At 37.6% G+C, this 16,107-nt stretch overlaps 1 long non-coding RNA gene across 1 annotated transcript; it reads right to left on the bottom strand.

Moving 5' to 3' along the window:
- Positions 1–4,171: 4,171 nt before the first annotated feature.
- On the bottom strand, positions 4,172–11,089 carry LOC140700867 (uncharacterized). Its single transcript, XR_012079587.1, has 3 exons — positions 11,001–11,089; positions 7,621–7,733; positions 4,172–5,610 (listed from the first exon to the last, which is right to left on the bottom strand). It is a non-coding gene; the product is annotated as an uncharacterized lncRNA (long non-coding RNA).
- Between the last annotated feature and the right edge of the window lie 5,018 nt (positions 11,090–16,107).

Below are 16,107 nucleotides of genomic sequence, written 5' to 3'. Positions count from 1 at the left end.
AGCCTAATTAATTCATCACTTTACATACATTATTACTTAAAATATTCACAAAACTCCTGTAAAGTTGATATTCTTAGACTCATTTTTAAGTTAAAAAAAATAGAATGAATGTGTCAGAGTTACTTACTGTCAAAACCAGGATTTGGACCCACACATGCCTGACCTCCCACTCTAGATGACTCAACTCTCGATTCAGGATTCCTCAGCACTTACAAGTGACAGGACAGCCATTGCTTCAGTCAGGTTCCGAAACCGCTGAGAACACATCGTGCAGAAGGTGACTTCAAGCAGGGACGTGTGTACTGACAAAATCTTTAGAAAGGCTGGAAGAACAGATGTCAGTAGACCACACTTGAACTGTCAGTTTCAAGGTCATACCACTGTGTATGAAACCTACATGACAGGCAGCAGGTCCTGCTACAGACTTTGGTCACGGCAGCCACCACAGCCCCCTCACAGCCCTGGCACTGACAGCTGTGCCCCAGAATGTAGTGTTGAGCCCTGACAATCCCTCACTGCTGTCAGAACTCATCCATCAGCTGCTACAACAACAAGAAAAGTGAGTCCCCTGCCCCACTATGGCTTCTGGGTCTCATGTAAGTGCATCTAAGTTACTGAATCTAGCTGCAAAGGAGTCTAGGAAGTACACTTTTTAACCAGCCAGTCACTACATGGAGGAGGGTCAAATGGAGATTAAGTAAGACGTCTCCTCAGAAGATTGAATGGGGTTTCTCCTAAGGATGGCGTGAGTGTCTAACTCCCACTCCTGTGGAAGAATGAGAGCGTTAAGACAGTTAAAAAAAAAAGCTCGAAAGAACTACTTCCTCATCCCCTGCTCCATCGGGTGAACCAGAGTAATGACTGCATAATAATTTTTTTTCTGTACATTTGAGGGAAAGTAATGCATTCATTATTAGAAGAAAAGAAGTTCATGTGTATAAATCTTGCCCTCGGCAAAATAAATTCTCAAAGCCCATGCCAATGGGAAAGATGGCAGGGCCATGATGCTAACAGCCAAACTCCATAAATCCATAAGGGAAACAGCTTTCTTTTATTCAAAAGAATTTATGTTTCATGGCTCAGCATTGGTGAGGTTACTGTAAATAAATTAGGTAAGTGTTTAATTGGCCTAAAAATATACCCTCAGTTATTTAAAGCTGTGGTACTTTATGCAGGAACCTATCCCGGTGACTCTATAGGGAAGAACAGAACTGCCATCTGGGACAAAGGGCACTGTGGGAATTCACTCCTGAGCTCTTTACTGAGCCTACTGCATGTTTGGGAGCAAGCAATTCCACTGCTCTCTACCTCAATCTCTACTCTCTATCCCCTGAAATTTGGGGATAATAGCATGGGAGGATTAATGAGAAAATGTGTGTGAAATGATTTCTTGAAGAGCACTATACTACAGACGTGGGAATACTGTTAGTTATGATGAGATGGTGTCAGATGCATAAATTTGAGTTCTTTGAATTATTGGCAAACAGGAAAACAGCAAATCTAGGTCATTGGAGACCTTTCTCTCAGGCTGCCTCGACTACAGATTAAACACAAAAGAAATATTTCTACCTTTCTTGGGGAAAGAAAATTGGCAACTTCTACAATTATTTCAATAAATAATCTTCTTCCGGGAGGACACAACTCTAAGGCAGGTGCCGTATCTTTTAAAAAAAAGGTTCATAAGTCTCACTTTCTTACTTTTCTAAGCTCTCCTCTGAGAACAAGGACTGTGTATATGTTGTATTAAACAAGCCCCAGGACTGTGCACTGAATTTACTCCCGTGTATCTTGTTTTAATCTGATTGTACGAAATTTCCCACAAACTGAAAAGAAAAAAATAAAACTCCTCCATAAATTTCAAATCCAATGAGATTTCCACTTTCCCTGGGAATTAGACAGCTGAACTGAGTTTTGTGTGAAATCCAACAGTAAAATAAAAGTCTTACTTCAGAATCATTCTGAAAGCTAGCACTACATCTTTGCAACATAGATGTGGCCCAAAACATAATTTTATTTAAATCTTAGTAAAACCTTTGAGTGCTGTTACAAAGTAGCTATTAGTTTACTATGCATGACCTGGTGATACATATAATAAAAACATAATTTTAAAGTACATATATTTTTTAAATGCTATCTCTCTCTCTCTCTCTCTCTCTCTCTCTCTCTCTCTCTCTATATATATATATATATATATATATATATATATATATATATATATATATATATATTTTTAAACAAACAGATCTACTAAGCTCTTTCAAGACCCAGGTCCCATCTGATAAATTATGGCTAATGTGAATTTTGGAAATCACCCTATTTGATATGTCAGGAGAGAATAGTTTACTAGCAGGTTTGATTTGTAAAAATGATGTGAGTTCTGGATCCATGGGTGTGTGAGACACTGGAAAATCAGCTTTAAAGTGTCCCCCTTCCTTTCCAGGGTAGATTAAGTACAATAACAGCTCTGCTCCCTCCTCTAAGGGATCTGAGCACAGAAGGAAGAAGAAACGGGGTTCCCTCCTGCTATTTTTTTTCCCAAAAATGCTTGTGTTCATAGTAGAAGAGCTACATTCACCAAAAGCTGACCAGCCACCAGCTAGGACACTTGTCAACATCACTTTCAAAATCTAAGTGTGGGAAGGTAGGAAATCAAAGAAGAGTCGGACTCCCATGTTCCCTGCAGCAGAACATGAGCCACCCCCCAACGTTTCCCTAGAAACATGGACTAGGTGTCATCTTCTTGACGCTAGTGGTGGAAAAACAGATCTGGGGAAGGATCTGCAGGCTTGGGTGGTGTGGGTAGGGAGATACAAAGATGTGTTAGATACATGGAAATGCTAAGAATCTAGTCAAAGGGCCACCACACAAAATAGCAAATGCCACTCTAGAAGGTGTCACTGGAAATGTAGTCTGGGTGTTGGTGAGAAAAATGATACTCAGAGAAGACAGGAAAAGGCACTGTGTCCGGCAGCAAAACCACAGAAGGAAGACATCTGAGATAGAAGAGAAAGAGGAGAAAATGGTACCACTAAGAGCAAAACAGACAGTCTATCCCATGACTCATAAACTGGAAGGTTTCTGAATGTGCATGTGGATTTTGAAAGTGAATGGGTGAGGCCAGTTTAGGAGGGAAGAGACCCCCCCTCAGTCCAGGACAGGAATGACGCCTTCTCCACTCTGGGAATCAGGAATGCCTGCCTTAATGGCAAAGAAGCACAAGCAAGATTCCCTCTGATTTTAATCCATCTTGAGCAACTTGATAAACTCTCACAGAGCCAGTAATTTCCCACTGTGGGCGTGCTGGGGCTGTGCAGCTTCCTGTTAGCAAGCATTGAGCCATGTCAATTACCCTTTTTCAAAAGATTAAGCATGTTAATAGAATTTTGTGCCAACAATGTCTATAAAACATTTGTGTGTGAGAGAGATATCAGAGAGGTCACTTAGTCTGCTGCAAAAAAAATTCCTGACTCAAGACATACGCCCAAAGAAGCACATTCATAAAATGTTAACCCTGAAATTTCACACCAGCCACACCAGACAGAGAGCTAGAGAGCCCATATGCTACGTTTAGGTAGAAAATCACATCATCAATTCATTGAGTGAGGGCTACATGAATTCTGAGAAGAGAGATTCCTGGGTTTGGAGAGGAAATAAAGACTTTGTGGAGAAGGTAAAAAAATTTTAGCTGGTCTTTGAAAAAACATCGATCTAGAAAATGAAAAAGGAAATCTGAGAGAATGTGGTAGGAAGGGTGCCAGTAAATCCTAAACTGAGGAAAGAATTCAGGCAAAATCCCCAATGTTCTTCATCACACTCAGGAGAATGCTTATACATGATTTGCCCATGAAACACTGAATTTGAAAAAGCCTTACGTTGAATTCCCCCGCCATGTGTTGACTGCAGTGGGGCACACTGATGTGGCAGAGGGGACATAAAGCAAACAAACAAACAGACTCTACACAAATACTCCAGGGAAAAGAGAAACAACCTCACAGAACTTCAAAAAGAGAAAAAACTCTCTTCCAATGAATGCAAACATGGATTTTCTGGGCCAGACCAGGATTTCAAGTAGGCAGAGTATAAGATTTGGGAAACAATGGAAAGGAATACATTGCCACCACCTACCACACACAAACCAGCTCATCCCCAGGCAAACACGCGGACACAGCAATTCTCCAATTATGTGTTTATTCTTTTGACTTTTGTGTTAGATTCTTTCGTGCAATTATTTCTGAAGGAAAAAACCTAGAAGAAGAATTGCTGAGTCAAAGAATACCTGAATGTATAATTTTAACACATCTTGTCATATTTCTCTCTACAAAAGTTACAGCACTGAATCGCCCCATGTGCTGTGTATAGGAACCCCAGCATTTCCACACCTTTGCTAACATATAATATAGTGTGTCATCAAACTTGAATTCTGCCAATCTGTTAAGCAAATGTGGCATATCGTTGTAATTTAATTGCTTTTTATACATGCGTGACAGTGTTTCTCGGTGGAAACTTTAGGGTTTACATCCCTTTTTCACCTTTAGAGGTTATGGTCATTGTTTGAACCAGTTTCTAGCCTTTTAAGTTATGGTGGAGCTAACGATAATGTTTTCTTCTGGAGAAGACTTCAACTTTTTTCCTGGTTAAGGGGTCTTTCAGTGTCTTTCAAGTCCTATAACTTCAATAGAATAGGCCTTGTTGCTTAATTTGGGCTCATGTTTTCTCTGGAATCTAGTACGTCCTTTAAAAAGATAAATTTGAGTTCTCCTTTACTTAAGAATATTTGCTTCAGTCATATTTTCAACTATATATTCAGTTCCATGATGTTCATTTTTTGGAAATATGATAATGTTTATTTTATTTATAATTTTCTTTCTAATTCTTTTGAACTCTTGCTCACTTCCATTTCATTTGCTGTTTTGAATCACTCATAGCCTCTGCACCATTTACTATAATTTATTGTGATCTCAATAATGTCCAGCTTTTGTCTACGTGTTTGTGCTTCTTCCATTTCACTTTTTTTTTGCTCTGATTACTTTTAATTTTCTATTTATTTTCTGTACTTTGCCAACTCATCTTTCTTTCTGTAGGCTTCCCATATATTTCTTAAACTCTTGTATATCTTTGTGGTACTTTTGTTTTGTGAAAACAATTGCTTTAAGTCATATTTCCCACAATATATTTAATAACACCTTTCACTATTCTATGAAAAGCAGTTCTGTTATCTAGAATGTTCCATTACCTGTCATTTTATTATGTTCTCTTTTTAAATAGTATTTTTGTATAAATACTAGCTAGCTCCTTTTGTTTTTTAAATAACTTTTTTTTTTCATTTCAACTAGAAACCCAGACTGAGCTCTTTTCAGAATATGTAGAGAGGTGCCCGAGTCATGTGCCAGTCCAGAAAGATAAAATTGGGATTTTTTTCAGTGTTGTCTCTCCCTAGTCTACCAGAAGCAGTTCTGCAGAGCTGCTCCCAGTGTGCATTTTCCCCTGTCCTCTGCCTCATGTCCGGCTTCCTGCAGATGCAGCTTGTCTGTGAAGATTCCCCATGAGCTCACAACCTCTTTTGGAACCAAATCCACGAACATTCCCAATGATGTCCTCTAGGCCCTGGTCCTGTTGTAAAGAAAAAAGAAAATGTTGCTTTTGCTCTAGAGTGTGCTACTTATACTAGAAAGATATGTGTTATCAACACTTTGAGCTCTGAAGTCATGGGCACTTTGTTGCTTTGTAAGTACAGTCTGAAGTCAGGAAGTGTGACACCTCCAGGCTTTGTTCTTTTTCCTCAAGATTGCTTTGGTAATTCTGGGTCTTTTTTGGTTCCATATAAATTTTAGAATTATTTGCTTAGTGAGATCAGTAAGACAGAGAAAGACAGACACTCTATGTTATTACTTCTATGTGGAATGTGAAAAATAATACAAACAAATGTGTACAACAAAACAAACAGGCTCAGACACAGAGAACAAACTAGTGGTTACCAGTGGGGAGAGGGAAAGGAGGAGGAGCAAGACAGGGGTAGGGGATTAAGAGACACAAACTACTATGCAGAAAACAGATAAGCAACAAGGATATATGGTGTAGCACTGAAACTATAACCATTATTTGGCAATAACTTTAGATGGAGTGTAACCTATAAAACTATTGAATCCCTATGCTGTACACCTGAAACTAATACAATATTGTAAATTAACTACACTTCAATAAAAATAAATGAATAAATAACTAAAATATAAATGAATAAATAAAAAATAAAACTTGGGACATTCTTTCCCCATGTCCTTCTCTGTTTTATATTTACTGACTTGGGAAGACCCCCTCCTATTTTGTTGTTCAGGAATTTAAGTGGTCCACATACCTCAACAAAAAATTAAATTCACATTTTTATTTCGTATTTTCCTAGGTACTATTTATATTTAAGAGAATAAGTGAGAAATGAAGGCTTTCATCAGCCACAGTAGAACTGGAAATTTTTTAGTGTCCTTTTAAGAAAATATTTTGGACTATATTTTGTATATGCTGTTTTTTTGTAATTGGTCTATCAGGGTCGTCTATTCTTCCTGACTCAACTTTAGTAATTTTTTTTTTCTAGAAACTGTGTACTTAATTTAGATTCTAGACTTTTTAAATAGATGCATCATTTTACATACACATAGATATGTATTTTGCCAAATCTTCTTTCTGAAGGCTTCTCATATATTTCTTAAACTCTTATGTATCTTTGTTGTACTTTTGAAAAATATCTCTTTTTAATGGAAAAGTTTTCTCATTATTTATAGTTATATTCACTTATCTTATTTCCTGAAACGAATTTGCAAAGTAGGTTGGTGTGGCTCTTTTCAAACTACCATAGAAATTTTTATATTTTAAATATTGTTTAATACATTATTTTTCTTAAAAAGTTCTCCTATTTTACTTGCATGTTACTTATCTGTTTCTAGATTTTGAGTAGAATACTTTAAACTATGTCTTTTTCAAATAATGCTTTGGAGCTTCATAAATTAACTCTGATTACTGCTTTTATTGTCTCTCATAGGAACTGATGAATACTATTCTCACTAATTTTGAGAGTTTCTTTTTTATTGAAGCATAGTTTCAGGTGTACAACATGGTGAGTTATGTTAAAAGAGTTTCTAATGCCAATTTTGATTCTCAAAATTCATATTAAAGGCCAATAAAGAATTGTAACAGTTATCCATTTTTTATTTCTATGTAAAGAGATTAATTGGCTATTATTCCATTTCTTAATTTATTGCACTGTGGTTTAAGGGTATAGCTTGAATGAGATCCATTTTTTTGTTTTAGTTTGTCAATTATTGAGACAGTGATTGATGCCTACCGTATGGTAAATTATTTGTAGGTACATCAATAATGTTAGAAAATAATGAGTTTTCCTCATGTGGGTTACATACTTCTATGTCTAGTCAGCAAGTGTTGCTTGTTGTAGATTTTGAATCTTCTTTATTCAGTTAGTTTCTAAGAAAAAAGCATTCAAATGCTATAGAATATTAAAGAGCAATTCATAGAATGAAGGAATCTTTATGTGCTGACAAGAAAAGTCCTCAAGATGTAAGTGCTAAAACCAAGTGTTGGAACACCTCCTCCACGTCTTTGCTCAGATCTTACCTTCTCGGGAAGCTGGCTGAGCGTCCTATTTAACGTTGCACCATCTCCACTGCACACACAGGAACTTCTCTCTCTTTACTCCTCCATGCCTTTTCCACAGCACTTAATATATTCTGCAATATTAAATGATTTAATTATATGTTATGTTTACTGTTAATTGTCTGCTTTTCTCTACTCAGATATAAGCACTGCAAGCCCAGTGATTTCTGCTTGTCTTGGTCGCCGATGCATCCCAGTGCCTGGCACACGATGAGTAATTGTTTACTAGATATATTTTGAAAAAAAATGTTCATTATTATAATTCATGAAAGAATAAAATCTCAAACTATTTTGAAAACACATAATATGCAAGTACGTAGAAAAAACCCATAAGAAAACTCAGAATTATTAAGTGTTTGATTCTAAGATGGGGTTGAAAAATCAAGGAGGATTTTTACTTTTAACCTGATATCCTTCCTCATTTGATGATTTTTATAATCAAAAATATGTAAGTATTCAGTATGTAATTGCAATGTTAAAAATTAAATTTGAAATGACAAATAGCTCAGAATAAATAAGATGTTTTGATAAAGAAGAGTAATAGACAAGGACGACCCTTACCATGTATGAAAGGAGACTCTACACTTCTCTGTGGAATGGTGCTGATAAAGGAATAGACCAGGCAGATGTCTGAGATAGATTCCCTAGCAGAGTTGAGAAAATGCTACATGAGAAAGGCATGTCAAGTCAAGGAGGAATAGAAAAATGTGGAAATAATTATTGAGCTTTTGGAGTTAGGAGTAAAACAGTATGAATTTCACCTTACATCAAAAAGGAAAATGTGAATAGAAAAATATAGAAACATTATACTACTCGCCACAGGAAACACCACAAATAAAATGGAAAGTCCAACTGAAAAAAGTGTTTAACAAATATAGAAGATATTGGATTGAGATTCTTGTTAAACCAAGGTCCATGCAATCAAAAGAAAAACACTAAACTCTGGTCAGTGAACAAAGCTCTTGGACAGGCACTACTGATTCAACCATAATCCACCAATTTGGTTCTTTCCTTGATGGACAAATAAGCCATTTACAGATGATTACTTTACACCGAGTGACCCTAAGAGTAGTCTGAAATCTACCAACAGTATACTTGCAGAATTTTTAAAAGGCTTTAAGATCATAGGAGCACTGGTTTTCAGATAAAGACTTCCTAGAGTTATTTTTTATTGTAGTTTAAACACAAATCAAGGATGCTGGTCCAATGACAGACGCATGCAAAGTAAACGGGGATGAGAGGTTATTTAACTGTCCAGAACAGGGAGAACCTGTCTACCATCCCTGTCAATGGTAATTAGTGCTTTCTGAAAAGGGTGTTGTAGATACACAGTCAAAATGATCTTTCAAGGGGGGATGTAATTTGGCTTAGGGAAATCCATCACCAGGAAATAACTGCTCGTGGAGGAAAAACACAGCAAAGCACCGCACTCAGAAGTGATAACCACAGTAAATGCCACCCCCGCCTAGGCTCTATCATATTGTCAATTACATAGTCATTTCTCAATGATGACACTTTGAAATGGCTGAATTCAAAATTGAGAGAAGAAAGGAATTGCTCCCAGTCACCTCTCTGTCCCCCTTCCCTGCCTCCGCAGCCCCACAAACAAAACTACACAAGAGAAAACCCAGCAGCCCTGTTAGAGTGATTCTCCTGCTCACTTTCATAAGAAACCTGGAAATAACATCGCATCAGTTTATAGACCAGACAGGGCCTGGCCCGCGGTGTCAACACATAAAATCAATCCTGGAGTCCCAGCCCTGCCTTGTGGCCTTTAGGGCTGCTTCAGAAATCAATCCTGGGGAAGAATAAAAAGGGCAGAGCCATGAGGCTCGGGGTCACCCCTCACAATCTGGGTTCTAGCTGCGGATGTGCCAGGGAGAACAGTCCTGGCCAAGCACACATGCTCTTTCCAGGTGCTGCCATCTCTTCCAGGCTGAGATGCTGGAGGACTTCGTGGGTTCGGTACCGAGATACAGCTTTGCGTGAATCGTCTCTTCTGTCTCCACAGCAGCCCTTTGAGGGAGATGCTGTTCTAGGTCCCCTTGCAGAGAGGAATAAAGACACTTAGAGGGAGTCAGTCGGCTAAGGTACTGATCCAGTGCGTAAAGTCAACCCTTCAACCTTAAGTATTTAAACAATAAAATCTTTGCCTGGCATCTCCGTATCCATTTGTTTGGACAGCCAGGGCAAAGTACCATGGACTGGGTGGCTTAAACAACAGAGATGAATTGTCTCAAAGTTCTGGAGGCTGGAAGTCCCAGATCAAGGTGTTGGCAGGGTTGGTGTCTTCTGCGGCCTCTTCCTTGTTTTGCAGATGGCTGATCGTTCCTGTGTTTTCACATAATCTTCCTTCCCTATATGTCTCTGTCTCCTGACTTTCTCTTCTTCTAAGAACACCGGTCATATTGGATTAGGGCCCACTCTAATGAGCTCTTATGAGCTAATTACCTCTTTAAAGGCCCTGACTCCAAATATAGTCACATTCTGAGGTATTAAGAGTTAGGACTTTGAACATGAATGCTGGTGCAGGGTGGGGGGGACACATCTTAGCCTATAACAACTTTATTATTGTAATTTTTACAGACTTACCATTTAACATTTCATGAAATAATGACCGTAACCTGTACATCCAACTCTTCGCCTACCCTCTAAAAAAAAATCTGATTTTGTCTGGAGAAAACCCTGCGGTCCGCTAGCTGGCTGGTCTCACGGTGCATGGTCTTGACATGTGAGGTAGTCACGGTGACCCCAAATCAGACGTTAACTGCCTGTCCCGCGGCTCGGGAACCCCAGTGTGCATCAGGGCCCCGGAGGCCCGGCTGGGCTCGGCCTCCGAAGTCAGGGCTGAAGCGGGTCTGAAGGAGGTCCTGCGAGTCTGCGTTTCTCACAGTTTCCCAGGTGATGTTGCTGCTGCTGGTCCGGAGGTCGCCCTTGCAGAAGCGCTGTTCTGGTTTATTCCCAGTCCGCTCTCGTAGGTGACCCTCCCACGCCAGCCTGCCCCTCGCGAGACGCGGAGCGCTCAGAAGAGAACCTGCTTGAACTCCCACTGCTGCCTTTCCTCCCCGCGCCGGCACCTGCGCTCACTCTGCCTTCTCGGCTGTTTAGAAAGACGGAGTTTCTGTGGTCTTTCTAGAGCCAATCCTTCCCCCTGGGTACTCAGTCCCAAGCCCTGTGGCACACTCCAGGCGTTAGTCCACGCACTGTCCCTGTCTCTCCTACATTGTCAGCTTTTTCCTCCTTATGCAATCATCCTCGTCAGCACATAAGCATGATATTAATTCTCTCATCTTAAAAGCAAAATAGAAACAAACAAAAAACACACATTTTACTGTACTCACCCTTCCCATTAGTTGTTACTCTGTTTCTTCTAGTCTTTGCAACAGAACCCCTGGAAGGGATGGTCTTTACTCAGTCCCTCCAGTGTCACTCCTAGTCTCTCATAAACTCACTGTGACCAGACCTTCACACCCACTATTTTGCCAAAACTGCTCTTATTATGGTCACAAATGACCTCCAGATTGCTAGATCTCATATTTGCTCATCCCATATTTTACCCCAGGTGGCAGACATGACATTCCTTATTGATATACTTCTTTTAGCTTCTAGGGCATCACATGTAACTTGTAATGGGGTTATTATTATCATTTTAAATGTATTAATGATTAAAATTTTTTTAAGTCTTTAGCTTTTTTTCTAATAAGGGAAATATAAATAGCTATGATCTATATTTTTAAAAAGACTTTGGGGTCTTTCTTTTGTAAAACTGTAAAGAGGTCCTGATACCAAAAGTTTGAGAAGCACTGCAATCCTGAGTGCTCCTGGGTTTTGAGACATCCATAGTTCAGTGCTTTCTATTCCATTGTCTCTCTAGTGTTTCTAAGCAGAGTTTTAGGGAAAGGTGGGTTATGTGTTGTCCCATGGATGATGAGGATGTGATTCTCAGAAAGGCACCACCACACACAAAAAATACACATCTTTTTAATGTGGTTAAGGTTTAGATTTTTCTCCTTGAAGAGGAGGGAGCAATACAGAGAAGGGACAAATCTTTCAGGGTTTCAAATCCTACAAGTTCCCAGGCTGCCAAGGGTGAGATCCCATCAGGTTCTTTGAAAGGCATTCCTTTGGCAGTATAAACTGTTTGGGGGCTGATAGCTGTGCCTGCTCACCAAAGGCAGGCAAGCAGCAACCTGCTGGGAGATTTGTGGAAAGTGCAGGTAAATCAGAGTTTATGTTGCCATGTGAATGATTCCCTTGGCAGACCTGCGCTTTAGGCCTGAAGATCTGTTACTCCAAATAGAAACTCTACAAATACTTCTTGATCAATTCCTTGACTGACTGAAGAAATAGCAAAAATTTTAAATTAAGAAGTGATATATGGTAAATTGTCACATATAAATATCTTGAAAAAGATCATTTGGTTTTGAGTGAAGTTTGTAAGCATTTGCAAAATTAAGATGAATAATTTAAGATAAATTACAGTCACAATAATTAAATAAAAACTACTACCACAATGGTAAAAGCTATCAGATTATGTAATTCACATTGGCAGATATCCCGTATCTCTTGAATTATTATTATTATAACTGGGATTCAAAAAGCCTAGGTATTCAAAAAGATGAATGATTCAAAAACGGTATTACTTCAATTACACAAATAAAGTCTCACAAGAACTATACTGAGAAATGTTGTTATTCTGTCCTGGCAAGACCCCGTACTGCATTCCTTTAGGGGAAAAAAAAAATACTGATAGCTAAATTTTATTCAAATATTGCAAAAAAGAAAAAAGAAGCAAACAAAAAAGGAAAGAAAGAATTAAACAATGCATAAAACATATTTTTATTGTTCTTCCTTGAGTTTCAAAATACAATTTTGCCATTGTTTCTTCCCTAGGAAGCCAAAGAAATATTACTGTTTACAAACTAGGCAAATAACATCAGGAGAAGAAAATATACTTCTTTTTCTTTCCTCTGCCATTGAAATGTTACTAACTTGAGCAGAGAAGAATCCATTAAGTCACAGTGCCCCATGAGTTTTATTCTACATCAACCTAAGCAGGGAAATTATAATTCTGACTATTGTCTTCTTTTTTCCCCTTTGTAAAAAATGTACTAATGTGAAGCTTTCAGGGATAAAAAATTGCAACCCATTCTTTCTGAATCCAAAGAATTGTTTGGCCATGAAAAGAAATTTCACCAAGTTAGAGACATTATTTTGGACAAGTAGTAGAATATTCTTTCTGCTACATAAAGACATCAACTCCTACAGTTTATTCTAGCACCTGTATGTAAATGGTCTTCTCAATCTGTATCATGTTTACAACCTTCCCACTACACAGTGTAGCTGTGTAAGGGCAGAGGCTGTGACTTCTTGGTCCTAGGACCCAGTCATTACCTGGTTTAAAATAAGTTCAACAAATGTTTGTTAAATTGAGAAATTAAATATTGCCATCTGAATCTTCAACAAGCATTACAAATTCAGTATTTTCTTCCCCCATCATTACCTGTCTTTGTAGAGTGCTTCATCACCTATCATTTTCAAAGCCAAAAATGTTGGCTGCAACGACTGCATACTGTGTCACTCTGAACTTTATATCCAATTAATTGACAAATCCAACAGACTGCAAATTCTCTATTGGTACCCAAATTTGGGTTTCATTATTTCTTACCAAAATATTACTTTAGAGTCATCGATTTTCCCTATATAATGCTTTGTCCAACTCATTTCACTTTAAAGTTAGCAGTATTTGCTTTCCAAAAGGTGGAAAAAAGAAGTACAATTGATATGCTAAGACAGGAGAAAAAATAGAATCATTAAGTGTTCAATTAAAACCACAAAAGGCCATAAAAAGAGTGGAAGACAAAAATAGTGACAAAAAAGGGCAACAAATAAAAAATTATAACAAATATGGTAGCTGTTAATCCCAACTGTAGCAATGACCATTTTAAACATCAGTGGTCTAAATGCACAAGTTAAAAGACAGAGATTCTCAGCATGGATCAAAAAACAAGACCCAACTGTATTTTTATATATGAAATCCACTTTAAATATAAAAACATATATTGATTAAAAGTAAAAGGATGAAGAAAAATACATCATGCTAATAGTGATCAAAAGAAAGCAGTAGCTAGACTAATTTCAGACAGAATAAAATGTAAGGAAAGTTATCAGGGATAAAGAAGGCTATCACATAATGATAAGTCAATTCTCCAAGAAGACATAACAATTTTTAACATACGAGCACCTAACAACATGAGGCAAAAACTGATAAAACTGCAAGGAGAAATATATGAATGCACTATCATAGGTGAAGACTTCATTAATTGAAGACTCTAACCTCTCAGAAATGCACAGATCCAGTAGGCAGGAAATTAGTAAGGACATAGCTGAACTCAACACCACCATCAATAAACTGGGTAATTAATATCTATAGACTACTTCATCCAACAACAGCAGAATACCCATTTTTCTCAACTTCATGTGGAATATTCACCAAGGCAGACCATGTTTTGAGCCATAAACACACCTTAACAAATTTAAAAGAATAGAAATCATACAATGACCACTCTCATACCACAATAAAATTAAACTAGAAATCAATAACAGAACAATAACTCAAAAATCTCAAAATACACAGAGATTAAACAATATTCTCCTAAACATAACATGGGTCAAAGAAGATATATCAAGAAAAATTTTTAAATATTTTGAACTAAATGAAAATGCAACTTATCAAAATTTATGAAATGCAGTGAAAGTAGTGCTTAGAGGAAAATTTTCAGTATTGAATGTATGTATTAGAAAAAAGCAAAAGGTCTAAAATCAATAATCTAAGTTTCCACTTGGAAAAGAAGAGAAAATTAAATCAAGCTAGGCAGAAGAAAATAATAAGAAGAATTATAGCAGAAATCAATTAAATTGAAAACAGGAAATAAATAGAGGAAATAAACAAAACCAAAAACTGGTTTGAAAAGATCTTTAAAAATCAATAAGCCTCTAGCCAAGCTAACTAAGAAAAAGAGAGAAGGGACACGAATTGCTTATATCAGAAATGAAGGAGAGGACATCACTACAGAGCCACTGACATTAAAAGCATAATAAAGGAATACTGTGAACAACAAAATACCCACAAATTTGGTAACTGTTGGGCTGTACCCTGCAGTCCTGTGAGCCCTGTTACTTGCCCAGCCTCAAGACTGAAGAGAGAGCTCAGAGTCAGTGACAGAGACATCAGTGGTTTAGTATATGGGTATCATATGTGTCCAGAGCAAGAGGGTCCTGGAGTTACACCCCACCATGGACAGCAGATGGCAGGCAGGACATAGCAGCAGTCTTCACTACTGGGGAAGAGGGAGGTTACTAATCGTAGGGGTCTTGACATAAGGTTGGCTTATCAGTTACCAGGGAAACTGACAGAGGAGCTTACCCCTCACCACCCTTTTGGTAAACTGACATAGTGGAGACATTTTCATCTGAAGATTAGAACAAGCACTAGCTAGGAACAGAGGCAAGTACACAGGTATTTACTGATTAGGCTCCGTGATTAAGAGGAAAGATCAGTCATGTGAGTAGGGTGTAGGTAAAGCAGGGACTGGTCAAGCGGGAGGTGTACAAAGAGCAAGAGAGCAGCCATATTGGATGGCCGGTCATACAGTAACTTAGATGAAATAGACCAATGCTTTGAAAGACACAATTTGCCAAAACTTACACAAGAAGAAATAGACAATCTGAATGAGTCTATATCTAATAAAGAAATTGAATCAATAATTAATAGCTTTCCAAAACAGAAAATACCATGCCCAGATAGGTTCACTGGTGAATTCTACCACAAATTTAAGGAAGAAATTATACTAATTGCCTACAGTCTCTTTCAGAAGATTAAAGGAAAGGAAATACTCCCTTACTCATCTTATGAGGCCAGCAGTACCCTAATACCAAAACCAGACAAAGACATTACAAAGAAAGAAAACTACAAACTGTTTTTCTCATGGACATAAATGCAAAAATTCTCAATAAAATAATAGCAAATTTAATTCAAACAAAAATTTATAATAAGAATTAAACACCATAACCAAGTGGTATTTATCCCATCCATACAAGGCTGGTTCAGCATTTGAAAAATAATAATATAATCTATTCCAACAACAGACTTAAAAGGAAAAATTGCATGATCATATTAATAGATGCAGAAAAAGCATTTGACAGACTCCAACACATATTCATGATAATAATTCTCAGTAAACTAGGAATAGAGGGAAATTTTTTCAACTTGATAAAGACTGCCTCAAAACTAAAGCTAACAGACACAATGGTGAGAAACTTAAGGCTTTCTTACTATGATCAGGGTAGAAGACAAGGTTATTCCTTCTTACAACTCTTTTTTAACATACTAAAAATCCTTGCTAATGCAATATAAAAAAAGGAAGGAAGAGGTACACAGATTGAGAA

The sequence above is a fragment of the Vicugna pacos genome, chromosome 13, assembly GCF_048564905.1.
Source record: "Vicugna pacos chromosome 13, VicPac4, whole genome shotgun sequence".
NCBI classification, from domain to species: domain Eukaryota; kingdom Metazoa; phylum Chordata; class Mammalia; order Artiodactyla; family Camelidae; genus Vicugna; species Vicugna pacos.
This window is presented reverse-complemented; position numbering and strand designations above follow the sequence as displayed.